This window comes from Danio rerio, chromosome 21 (genome assembly GCF_052040795.2).
Source record: "Danio rerio strain M-AB ecotype USA chromosome 21, GRCz13ab, whole genome shotgun sequence".
Taxonomy (NCBI): Eukaryota; Metazoa; Chordata; class Actinopteri; order Cypriniformes; family Danionidae; genus Danio; species Danio rerio.
The window spans coordinates 39,755,075-39,768,294 of NC_141041.1; positions in this window are offsets into that span (position 1 = coordinate 39,755,075).

Genomic DNA, 13,220 nt, shown 5'->3' on the forward strand with positions numbered 1-13,220 from the left:
AAAAGCTTAGGTACAAATAGTTGCTGTTGTCATAAAACACTGTAAAACTAACTGTAAACTATATTATAGTTTAACAAATATTTTTAGGATACGGTTAAACTCCAAAACAAATTTGCTTGAAAAAATACAAAATTGTTTTACATCAAACTTTCTATTTCTTTTTCTTTTTTTACAAATAACACATTTGGTCATTGTTTAACAGCAAAAACAAGGTTAGTGTCATGTGAGGACGCCTGCACAACAAAGTTGAGGATCAAATAGCAGTTTATTATCAGAATCATCTGGCAATTAAAAGTTGAAACAGAAAAAAACCGGTGCATTAAAATAATCCAACGCAATCTCATGGCAATTCGTAACTTTTTAATTTAGTGACTAATTCGAATGAATTCTTACGATCTAATTCATACAGTTAAGTACAATTTACTCAACACCCAATGACGGTTTTGGGGTTACATTTTCGTACTGAACTTGTACCAATACAAATTAGCCACTAAACTGACAAAACATAAAATACTTACGTTGCCCCATGAGATCAGGCTGAATAATCCCAAGCGTAAAGGCGGCAAAAACAAAAAAACAAAGTAAAGGGGTCAAACTCGGCAAGGCAAGAGGAAACGTGTCGTGATGCTCACTAACAGTTTAAGACTCAGCAACAATTTGTCTGTGTGTGCTGAGTTTATAGTCCTTGAAATCAGTGCGCGAGGTGCATGCTGGGAGTTATAGTTCATTAGCGTTTGTGTAGGTTTCCAGTGATCCACAGCCGCTAGATCACTGGTGATCGTAACAACTAGTATATAGCAACATTGTTAAAGTAAAATAAACAATTTATAGTTTACAGTGCATTATATGCAGCCCATGTGCTTAACTCGTGAAATTTGTGGTCCGGAAACAGATTGGGGTAACGCATCTGGCATGTCACCCGAGGATAAAGAGGTGTGGGATCGTTACAATGAGGAGCCGATTTCAGATTTCAGATTTCAGAGGTGCCCGATCAGGATCCGGCACAAATTAAGCATTGATGCAGCCTACAAACAATGGGCTATTATTTGACATTATTAACCTCAATTTAATCTTATGATTACTATTTTCACTAAAAACAATGTGACTGAATTCCCCCCCCCCCCCCCAATTTTATATGAATAATCTGTAAATATTAATGTAAAATCATGTTTTACTCTCTGAAAATACAAAACATTTCTTTTAAAAAACAGAAAATCAATGTAATACCAAAATACAAGCAATAACTGTAAATTTAATGTTAGAATTTTTTTTTATTACAGAAGATCAACAGATATTTCACTGTACAATGAAAAAACTGGAACATTCTGTAAAAAAAAAACAACATACAATTACCTGTAAAATAACGTTTATTTTTTACAGCGCAACAAATTGCATATTTACTAATCAAGCTGCCAATACCCAAAGCATGCGTGTTTCTGTAAGGTGCTAATCTCAAAACTCAAAGCATTACATGAAATTCTTCTAAATCTTTAAACTAAAGTGAAGATTTAACTCTACCAAATTTTTCTATTAACTTTAAACACCCAACATTACTTTTATAGTTAACATTTAATTCAATCTCACGCAAAGCAGGCTAGGAACTACAAATTCTCTAAGGTAGTTGGACGAACACAATTCCTTTATGTTGTACCAACACAAAACACTTAAGTTAACTTAATGGTTTAAAAAGTTAAGTGGACTAAACACAAAACAAAGAAATTGGGCAAAGAAATGACAAGATGTGTTGTTAATCCCATTTTAAAACTTTGACAAGCAGTAATCATTTTTTGAGTGTAAGGGAGACCTTAAAATAAAATGTGATTAAATAATAGGAATAATCAGATATGTGGCATATCTTTAGCCTAATCTGTTTTAAAATGAAACTCTATCCAAAAGCACAGATCCAGAACATTAATGTTATCTCCACCACACGTAATAAAGGTAAACTAAGGTGAGCTATCATTACTGTCTGCTTTGAGTAAGCACTTTTGTGGTTATATAACGTTGCCTTTTAGGTACTTAAAAAAGATAGAGTTCTGCATTTTAAACATTTGACCTCATTTGAATCTTGCTTACATTTTTTTGAAGATTATTATGGTTCTGATAGATCTATTTTATTATGCACCCATCATTAAAAAAACACAGCAAAGATCATTTATATGTCTTCATTTATGTGTGAACTCAACAGCATGGATTATTAATTAATATTTTCCTACTACACATACATCCAACCTACATATTATTAACTCAGCTTAAAATTTTAATTTAGGTGGACATTTTTTTTAGCTCAGTGTTGAGTTTACTCATGAAAACGATTTGACTGCATGTTTGTTCAATAAAAATAATGAAATCTGTTGAGAATACACTGTAAAAAGTTACTTAAAGCGAGTAAACCAATTGCCTTAAAACCGACAAAAATAAAGTACACTCATTACAACTTGGAACAGCTAAGTTGACTAATTTTTTTATAATTATGCCAATTGTACTTACTTTTTTAAAGTAACCTAATCCCTTTTTACAGTGCTGAACTATTTTAGCATGTCCGTTTTTGAAATAATTACTGTAATTATCACAATATTACATTTTTGGTGCTTCATTAAGTCTCTAAAAGTTACGATTATACCCTGTATTGAAATTAGAAGACACACTGGAGTCTGGAAGAGCAGGTGTCATTTTGCTAGATCCAGAAAAGATGGGGAAAAAGCAAATATAATAAAGGTGTATTAGAAAAAAGTTATTAGTTAGTGACAATGGGTTCACATTATTTTGTTAAGTCAACTTGTTACTTTTAAGGCAATTGATTTTCTCGCTTTAACTAACTAATAACTTTTTACAGTGTACGTACAATTTTGATTTCTTCATTTAGGTGTTTACTTCCTGCACTGTCAAACATAACAAGTTGTGTTTACTCAAAATTTTCAAGCAACCGGCTGCAGTAACTGAGGCTGAGTTTTAAAACTTCTGTAGTTGAAGTTGTGGCAAATAATTTTTTGAAATTAGGTTGAATCAGCTTATTCCGTAAAGTATATTTGACTTAAACCAGCCTTTTCCGTCAACTTAAAAAAATAATTTGGCCCTTCAACCAATGAGGTTGAATAAACTCTCAATTTCTTTGCAGCCATTTGCTTGAAATTTTGAAGTTAACTCAACTTAAAAAAAATAGTTGGTACAACTTCAAACACTGAAGTTGAATAACCTCAAAATTTATTTGCAGCCAGTTGCTTTAAATTTTCAAGTCAACTTCATTTTTTTAGTTTTTACAGTGTAAACATTAACATGGAGATCGTCATTTCTATTTTACCATAAATGCTTTTGATCGTTTTATTGCTGAGCTACAAAAAAAATCAAACTTAAATTAAATGTTTGATTTAAATGTTGTACAGCGGGTTGTGCTGTCGCCTCACAGCAAGAAGGTTGCTGGTTCAAGCCTCGGCTGGGTCAGTTGGCGTTTCTGTGTGGAGTTTGCATGTTCTCCCTGTGTTCGCGTGGGTTTCCTCCAGGTGCTCCAGTTTCCCCCACAGTCAAAAGGCATGCTGTACAGGTGATTTGGGTAGGCTAAATTATCCTAACTGTATGAATGTGAATGAGCGTGTATGGATGTTTCCCAGTGATGGGTTGCGGCTGGAAGGGCATCCTCTGCATAAAAAAATATGCTGGATAAGTTGGCGGTTCATTCCGCTGTAGGGACCCCAGATTAATAAAGGGACTTAGCCGAAAGGAAAATGAATGAATGAATGAATGTTGTAAATGAATCAGATTTTTAAAAAAATTGTCAATACTATACCGACAGATTGAGGACAATGCTGGGGTGGGGTGTTGAAAAAAAAAAAAAAACGTAAAATTATGGCCGCTAAATTACAAACTTTTACTGTAAAATAATGGCTGTTAATTTGCAGACATTTACTATAAAATAACAGATGGCAAACTACAGAAATTTGCCAGAAATGTAAATTTGTAAATTTAAGGAAATTTCTAAAATTTATCGTCTGTTATTTTACGGCAAATGTCTGTATTTAACGGCCGTTATTTTACTTTTTTTCTCCGGCACCCCAGTCTCAATCTGTTGGTATAGTTTTTACATTTTTTAAAAATCTGATTCATTTATAAAAAAAAATAACAGTCGTTAAATTACAGACATTTACTGTAAAATAACGGACAGAAATTACCAGAAATTAAAATTTAAGTTAAAATTTAAAATTCTATAATTTAACATCCATTATTTTATGGGAAATGTTTGGCAGCATGCAGCTGACGGGGGAAAAAAAAAACTTAAAATAACTGATTTTTTTTATAGTGTAGTGTAATTTTGTTATAAATTAGATTATTTTGTTTTTATTGTAATAAATTCATTATTAAATGTAAAAAAAAAATCTGTATAAATATAAAGCAAGGTTTTCTAGTCTTTTTTAAACATTATTTAATAAATTAGGAAATTAACAATGGCAACTATACCTTCGGCCCACTAGGCTCAATCAAATTTGGTTTTTGGCCTTTCATAAGAAAACATTTGGACACCCCTGATATAGATGGTAAATAAAAAAAAACTATTACAGGGTGCTGTAAAAATATCAATCCAATATTTTGTCTTTAAATACTTTATCCCATCATGAACCGCTTAGTGAAGCAAATGAGGACCTTTGTAAATGAGAATCTTTATATAGGATTTTTTTTAAATCATTGTAAGATTAAAATTAATGTAGGAATCAAGCTTAACCTTTGAGCCCGTGCAACTTTTGTGGTAAGATTAATATTATAATGAGTGCCTAAATGCCATGCAAATTTCTGCCAAGTACCTGCTGAAATTAAAAGCTAGGTGGCAATCTAGAAAATTAGATACATCTTTTACCTGGCTTTCAATTGCACCTCAACCCTTCATGTTATATTTAATCTTAATGAATACCTGATTAACATACCTGGCCCTGCAGGCACACACAAGCACCACCCACTCCGGCAACCTTCCAGCACCGCCTCTATGCTCCATATGCATATTCAGGGATTAAAGGCAAATGATGGAACTACATATAGTGGAATATATTACAGTGGAATTAGATTAACATCCTGGTTTCAGTCTTAAGCAACAACATTGTTTGGGAAATCTTTTTCTAAAAAAAGAATGAATGTGTGAATTAGTTAATGAATGCATTTTCATAGAGATTTTAAAAGGTTAGTTCATCCACAAATGAAATATATGTTATTAATTACTGACTCCAATCCTTTGAATCCTTTTCTGGACAATATGGCTCACATCAGGAAGGTTTCTGGTTCGAGTTCTGGCTGGACCAGAAGGCCTTCCTTTGTGGAGTTTGATTGTTCTTCCAATGATTAAGAGGGATTCCTTCGGGTGTTTCATTTTCCCCTACAGTCCAAAGACATTTGGTATGAATTGGATAAACTAAATTTATTGTAGTGTATTAATGCATGTGAATGAAGGAGTGTGTTTCCCAGCATTGTGGGTTTACAATTTATCTGCTGGTAAAACATACAATATAGTTTAAAGGTTTGGAATCAGTAGGATTTGTTTATGTTTTAAAAGAAGTCAACTCTGCTCACCACGAAATATTTGATAAAATATACAGTAAAACAGTTATCGTGAAATATTATTACAATTTATTAAAATAAATAATAATAATAAATAATAATAATAAATTCAAATGTAATTTTTTTCCCTGACATTCAAAGCTGAACTTTCTTCATCATTACTCCAGTCTTCAGTGTCACATGGTCCTTCAGAATTTGCTTTTCTAACATGATCATGGTGCAAAATCACTAATAATAATTCTTACAATTATCAGTGCTAAAAAACTCTTGATTCATAGTATCATGAAAACTGATATAATTTACTTTAAGGATTCTTATATATAAAAAATACATTTTAAAACAATAGTTTTTAGTTGCAATCTATTTTACTTTGTAAATGTATTTACTTTCACTATTGAACAAATTATTTTGATGAATGAAAGTAAATACATTTAATTATTATTATGATTATGATTAATATTATTAATATTATTATTATTATTATTATTAATAATAATATTTATAATACGATTGTAATAATAATGATAATATTAAGAAGAAGAAGAAGAAGAAGAAGAAGAAAAATAATGAGTTTGTGATTGTGACACTTAAGACTAATAATGCTTAAAATTCAGCTTTAACTCTTAAGAATTAATAATTTTAAACTACATTCAATAAAATAAGTTAATTATTGCTAACAGTATTGATAAAAGTGTCACCTCACTGCAAGAAAGCTGCTGGTTCGAGTCCCGGCTGAGTCCCGAATAAGTGTGTATGGGTGTTTCCCAGTACTGAGTTGAGGGTGGAAGGGCATTCGCTGTGTAAAATATATGCTGGATAAGTTAGCGGTTCATTCCGCTGTGGCAGCCCCTGATGAAAAAAAAGGAAATAAGCCAAATGAAATTGAATGAATGAGTTTCACATTTTGTACTGTATTTTCTATTAAATGAATATGTTGTTACCTCTTGGTAAGCATTTTTACACTCATATAAAGTAGTCTTCCCTCATCAGTGATTGAGTAAGTTTATTATATTAATAAGATACTATGATACATTTGAGCTAACTGTGTCAAATTCACTCATTTTGTGAAAAGTGCCATGGGATTTTTTTTTTTTAAAAATTGGGAATATAGGACCCCAGTAGACTTTTTTATCTTACAGTATCAATTTCTCACATGACTATTGTGTTTCAAATTGTGTGTTCTGTTTTGCCACTGTTCTATTGAAAAGAAATCAAATAAAGCAATTTATATATTATGGCTTTGCTATAATACTGCATAACAGTAGTAAAAACAGGGTGAGAGGTAAATTGCTGGCAGGTACTGTAGCTCTCTGCAACTCTCACATGGTCGCCCACTGAAGCTAAGCAGGGTTGCACCTGGTCAGTACCTGGATGGAAGACCACATGGGAAAGTTAGGTTGCTGCCACAAGTGGTGTTGATGAGACAAGTAGGGGGTTCCCAACCTGCGGTCTGTGTGGGTCACAATGCCCCAGTATAGTGACGAGGACTCTATGCTGCTCAGTGAGTACCGTCTTTCGGATGAGACGTTAAACTGAGGTCCTGATTCTCTGTGGTCATTAAAAATCCTAGAATGTCTCCTCCAAAAAAAGGAGGGGATTAACCCTGGCATCCTGGCCAAATCTGCCCACAGGCCTCTGTCCATCATGGCCTCCTAACTCTCCCCGTATCATAATTGGGTTCATCACTCTGTCTCCTCTCCACCAATCAGCTGGTGTGTGGTGTGCGGTCTGGTGCAAAATGGCTGCCGTCACGTCATCCAGGTGGATGCTGCACACTGGTGGTGGATGAGGAGATTACCCCCCTATGTGTAAAGAGCTTTGAGTGCCCCGAAAAGCACTATATAAATGTAAGGAATTATTATTGGTATTATTAAATTGACTTGGTACATTTGGTTATATTTAAATATGTCATAAAAATAAGGTTCACTTGGTATTTTGTCATTAGCATCACAAGCAAGTCTGTGGCTCTTTTGTAATATTGCTGTGAATATTTTCGGGGATCATTTATGGTCCGCTGAAATTAATTTGTTAATTTTAATAAGTCACCTTTTAATATTTGATGGATGAACTGAACTATGTGGAGAATGATAGTACCTCATTGTACCCAGTTTTCCAAAATATTTCACTTTTAACCGTTTAACAGATGTTACTCTCAGAATGCACACAAAGCATTATTGGCTATTGGAAAAAGGTGGACAGTATCCCCACCTTTTTCCAATTTTAAAAAGGTGGGGATTTGTAAAAAAAACTAAATATTGTAAAAACTCTGGGTTCCACAAAATTACTTCATGTCTTCCTAACACAAATTCATTCATTAATTTTCTTTACGGCTTAAACTCTTTATTATTCTGGGGTCGCCACAGCGTAATGAACCACCACTAACACAAATAATTAAGTTAAATTAATAGCTTAAGTGGATTGAACATAAAACAACTAAGTTGTCCCAAAAAATACCTAAATAATTGTGTTGTTTTCAATGGTATTTGGAAGCAGCCTTTATGATGCAAGCTGAGATTGCATCACTCAGCGATACAATGTCAGACACAATGCACTCAATGGCTTGACGTCACTGTGACGGATAGGGTTAGGGGTGGGGTTAGGTGAGCGCATTAAAAAGCATTGGATGCAGATCAGATTGCACTGCACCATGTCTGTATTCAGACCCCTCTCGTTGTTTCAGCTCATTTTAAGTAGTTTGAACAAGCAGCAAAATTAATTTTTAAGTGTAATCCCACATCCAGCATAAGCTTATGCCTTGTTCACACACCCACTTCTGTAGTCTTGGCCACTTAATAGTAGTATGCATGCAATTCGTCTCATTTGTTTAATAGATATTAACCCCACAGTCAAATACCTAAGTGTATCCCATCATGCATCATGTTCTGGAAATAAATTGTGAGATTTTATTTGCTGTCCTTACGAGATATTGCAAAAAACGTTCTGCCTCACAGCAAGAAGGTCGCTGGTTGGAGTCCCGGCTGGGTCAGTTGGCATTTCTGTGTGGAGTTTGCATGTTCTCCTCGTGTTCGCGTGGGTTTCCTCCGGGTGCTCCAGTCCAAAGACTTGCGGCATAGGTGAAATGAATAAACTAAAATGGCCATAGTGTATGTTTGTGAATGAGCATGTATGGATGTTTCCCAGTACTGGGTTGCAGCTGAAAGGGCATCCGCTGTTTAAAACACATGCTGGATAAGTTGGCGGTTCATTTTTATGTGAAAGAGTTGTTTGCAGGGACAAATAAATCCAAATCTGAAGCTTTTAAAGTGTACAAAATAAAGTATTAAGTGTGGATAAGCGTTAATATAAGAGCAAAATATAATGTAAATAAAACAATTATTATTTATATAAAAATATTTTGGTGCAGCTGTCAGTTTCTGTCTTCTGTCTTTAACCAGATTTTAGGTGAAATGCAAATTTTCCAGCATGCTTTGTATGAGATAGGGTATATGCCGAAGCATGCTAATAGGACTTTTAATTTGCCAACAACCTGATTTACGCGCTTCTGGTAAACTGTATGCCAATGCAAAAATTGGCATGTTTCAGGTCAGTTTTCTTTAAAAATCAGCGATCTCTACTGACTCAGTGATATCCAATATAAAGGGGGTCTCAGATTGTACAAGAAGCACTGCATTAAATTACATTTTTCCCCACTATGTCTTTATAATATGAGCATTTATTTTACCCCAGTATATTCAATGGAGCTTCTGCGCTAGCCTGCCGATTTTGACGGGCGCGTGCAAGTAAACGGCTTTTTGTCTCATTTTACGCTTGAAAAACTAAACAAATGCCAAAGTTTATTAAACTGATTGTATTTTAATTACATTACAACATCGATGCTGTAAAAGGAACTGTTTAAAATGGAAAAAAACTCACAATAACAGGTCACCGGAAGTTTGTCAATATGGGAACAACACTAGCTCAGCATAAACCCTATAGATCTAAGAGAAAGAAATGTTGACAATGAAAGGAAATCTAAGGTGTTTAAAGTTAATAGAAAGACTTGTTAGAATTTAATCTTCACTTTAGTTTGAAGATTTAGAAGATTTTCATGTAATGCTTTGAGTTTTCAGATTTACCTTGCAGAAGCACCCATGCTTTGGGTGTTGGCAGCTTAATTAGCAAAACTGAAGTTTGATGGAAATCCTGCCCTTAATTAAACTGAGCTCATCCAATGAGTTTTTTTTTTGTTTTTTTTTTTGAGTGTACTATGGACTAAACTATTATAAATACATGTGATGTTTGGCTATGCTATTTCTAGTTATTTTATTTCAATAATGAGGTAAACTCATCTGCTGGTGCTTTCATTAATTCATTTTCTTTTCGGCTTAGTCCCTTTTTTAATCTGCGGTCGCCACAGCGGAATGAACCACCAACTTATCCAGCATATGTTTTGCGCAGCGGATGCCCTTCCAGCTCCAACCCATCTCTGGGAAACATCCATACACTCATTCACACACATACACTAAAGACAATTTAGCCTACCCAATTCACCTGTACCAAATGTCTTTGGACTTTGGGGGAAACCGAAGCATCCCGGCACGCGAACGCGGGGAAAACATGCCAACTCCGCACAGACACACCAACTGACCCAGCCGATGCTCAAACCAGCGACCTTCTTGCTGTGAGGCGACAGCAATACCTACTGTGCCACCACACCGCCCCTGGTGCTTTCAGTATGACTATAAATGTCACACAAGTCGATCAAACTCAGATTAGAAATACATAAAAACCATAAACCCTCTTTTCATGTGGTCACATAACATGAAAACTGCTGGTTTAATGTAAAAAGTTTATACAGAGAAAAACTAATTTTTTTAAGTTTCCTAGGGACTTAATTTATTAATTTTTTTTTGGCTTTAAGGCAAATTGAATAAAACTAGTTATAATCAGAAACCATAATTTTTTACTAAATCTAATATATAAAATGTATTTGGCCGACGTGGTGGCCCAGTAGGTAGTGCTGTCGCCTCACAGCAAGAACGTCGCTGGTTCGAGCTTCGGCTGGGTCAGTTGGCATTTAGTTTAGTTCTCTCGCATGGGTATTCTCCAAGTGCTCCGGTTTCCGCCACAGTCCAAAGACATGTAGTAAAGGGGAATTGGGTAGGCTAGTTCATTCTGCTGTGGCGACCCCAGATTAATAAAGGGACGAAGCCGAAAGAAAATGAATGAATGAATGAATCTATGCTTTGCATGAAAGACACCGTAGTTTCACTTTTTGAAGAAGAAGAGAGAAGTTGAGCTCAAAAGAGGGGCAATGAAATTATTACACAACATCAATGGATATTACTTGAAGAAAATAGGTAAATCAAAAAGAGCCATTGATTAGACAAGAAAAAACTTGGCATGAATGAAAACCTGAAAATATACTGTAAAAGAAACCCAAGTGACATAAGGAAAAATGACAAATAAACAAGTCCTATATAAACAAGAAAAACAAGAGAGTGTAAGAAATAGGAACAAATAAAACCAGATTAGACCAAAACTGAAGAACATCTATCCATCACTATATATTTTGAAAGCTCTTTATAGAATACAGGTTGTGTCAAATCAGCTTTAAAGAGGTAAGACAAAATTCAGTTCGATACTAATGTGAATGTTGCAGAATGTGATTCAGATGTAAAGCAGCTTACAAGCAAACCAAAGGTGACAGTGGCAAGAAACCTAAACTCCGTTAGGTGGCAGAAGGGAGGGGAAAAAATCTTGAGAGAAACCAGGTTAGTCAGGGTATTCTACACTCACCAAGCAAATGAAGACGGTAAAGCCATTGTTTAACAAGTTTTGGTTCCAGCCAGCATGCTTTGATTTTCTTTGAGTGTGGTGTGTTCTCAGTCTAGATTTGCATTCTGACAGAGTGTAACATACTTTCAAAAACTCTGGCAGCACTATTAGAGTTGCTAACAAAACCAGAAAAAGTTTTTATAATTGTAGTGTTAACAGCTAACAAGATAATATATATATATTATCTGACTTCAGCTGTATATATATTTTTTTAAATATTTCCCAAATGAAGTTTAAAAGAGCAAGGTCATTTTCACAGTCTGATAATATTTTTTCTTCTGGAGAAAGTCTTTTTTGTTTTATTTTGGTTAGAAAAAAAGCTGTTTTTAATTTCTTAAAAAAACATTTGTTCCCACTTTATATTAAGTGTCGCTTATACCTACGAACTTACATGTTAACTAGATTTGTTAGTAGTATTTAACTACAGTGTATATATATAAATACAGTGTATACAATAGTGAGACCAAACATTTTATGGTCAATATTTGTAGCCCCTTTAAGCTATATTTATTTTCGATTGTCTAAAGAACAAACCATCATTATACAAAAACTTGCCTAATTAACCTAACCTGCCTAGTTAATTTAATTAACCTAGTTTAGCCTTTCAATGTCACTTTACGCTGTATAGAAGTGTCTTGAAAAATATCTAGTAAATATTATGTACTGTCATCATGGCAAAGAGAAAATAATTAAGTTTTTAGAAATGTGTTATTAGCCGCGTTTTCACTATCGCGCATAAAGCGAGCGAGCCAGGGCGAGCCAAGGCCAGTCGCGTTTCCACTGTCACTTCCGGGGCCTAATCAGGCCAAATTGGGGCTTTCTTGGGGCCAGCGGCCAGCCTTTTTTGGCCCCCTGATTACCTTGGGCCAAAGAGGGCCAACTGGGGCTTCAGGGCGGAGTGAAAGGAGAGGAAGAGAGAGGCGGACACAGTTTTCCGATCGCACACAAGTATGCACCAAACAAATAAATAAATAAAGGAAAGAAAACAATTAGCCTAATAGGCTGGGGTCTTTTTGCGTATGATCGCTCTTATGTTTCCCTTTTAAATGTAAGGCTGTTGCATAAAATAATAAAGTTTTAATTTATAAGTGACTTTTCTTTGCTGCGTCCTCCTTGATGGTGTTTGAATAACGCATAATAATCTTTACACAATATAAAAAGACACAGCAGACAGTAAAGGTTGTCGAGAGTTTTTGTCAAGTTTAAAAGGTGTCTTTGTGCGCGCTTAGATGTTCGTCTGTGTGTGTGAGAATGAGGAAAAGTGCGCTCCCTTCACAGCTCTGTTAATACCGCGCGGCTTTTTTCTTTTTGTTATTTATTTGAAGACAATACACAATATGAACACAACAGAAAGACATGAAACTTTACAAATTTCATGTCCACTTTTGTAGGCTCAAAACAATAGTGTCATATCTTCATAAAATAGCCTAAGCTATATTGAAATAATTTAAAAGAATTGAAAGAATTATAAATATCGGATATAATAAAATCGCATTAAATAAATAAACCAATATAAAACAAACAAAAGCTAAACCAATTTAGGTATATACAATGGCATACATAAATCAAACCGTTTTAAAGCCATATTAAACTTTCATTTTACAAAGGCCTCTCTGAAAAAAAGATTTTAGATATTTTCTAAAAACAACAAACACAGAGGAATGTTTAAAAATATTAATTATTAAGTATTTGGATACGATGATATTAATCAAATCATGCAAAAAGAGCATTTTTGGGTGAGTGAAAGCAGAAACTAGGAGACCTTTTTTTCTGTCTGCTAGGTTGTCTTTTTTTTCATGTAAAGCTTTGTTAGTCGATATAGCTGCTGAGCGCAACGAAACATAGGCTATATTTTATTACTTGCTCTTATGTGCTGAAATACTGAACACTTTCCTTAACTTAAG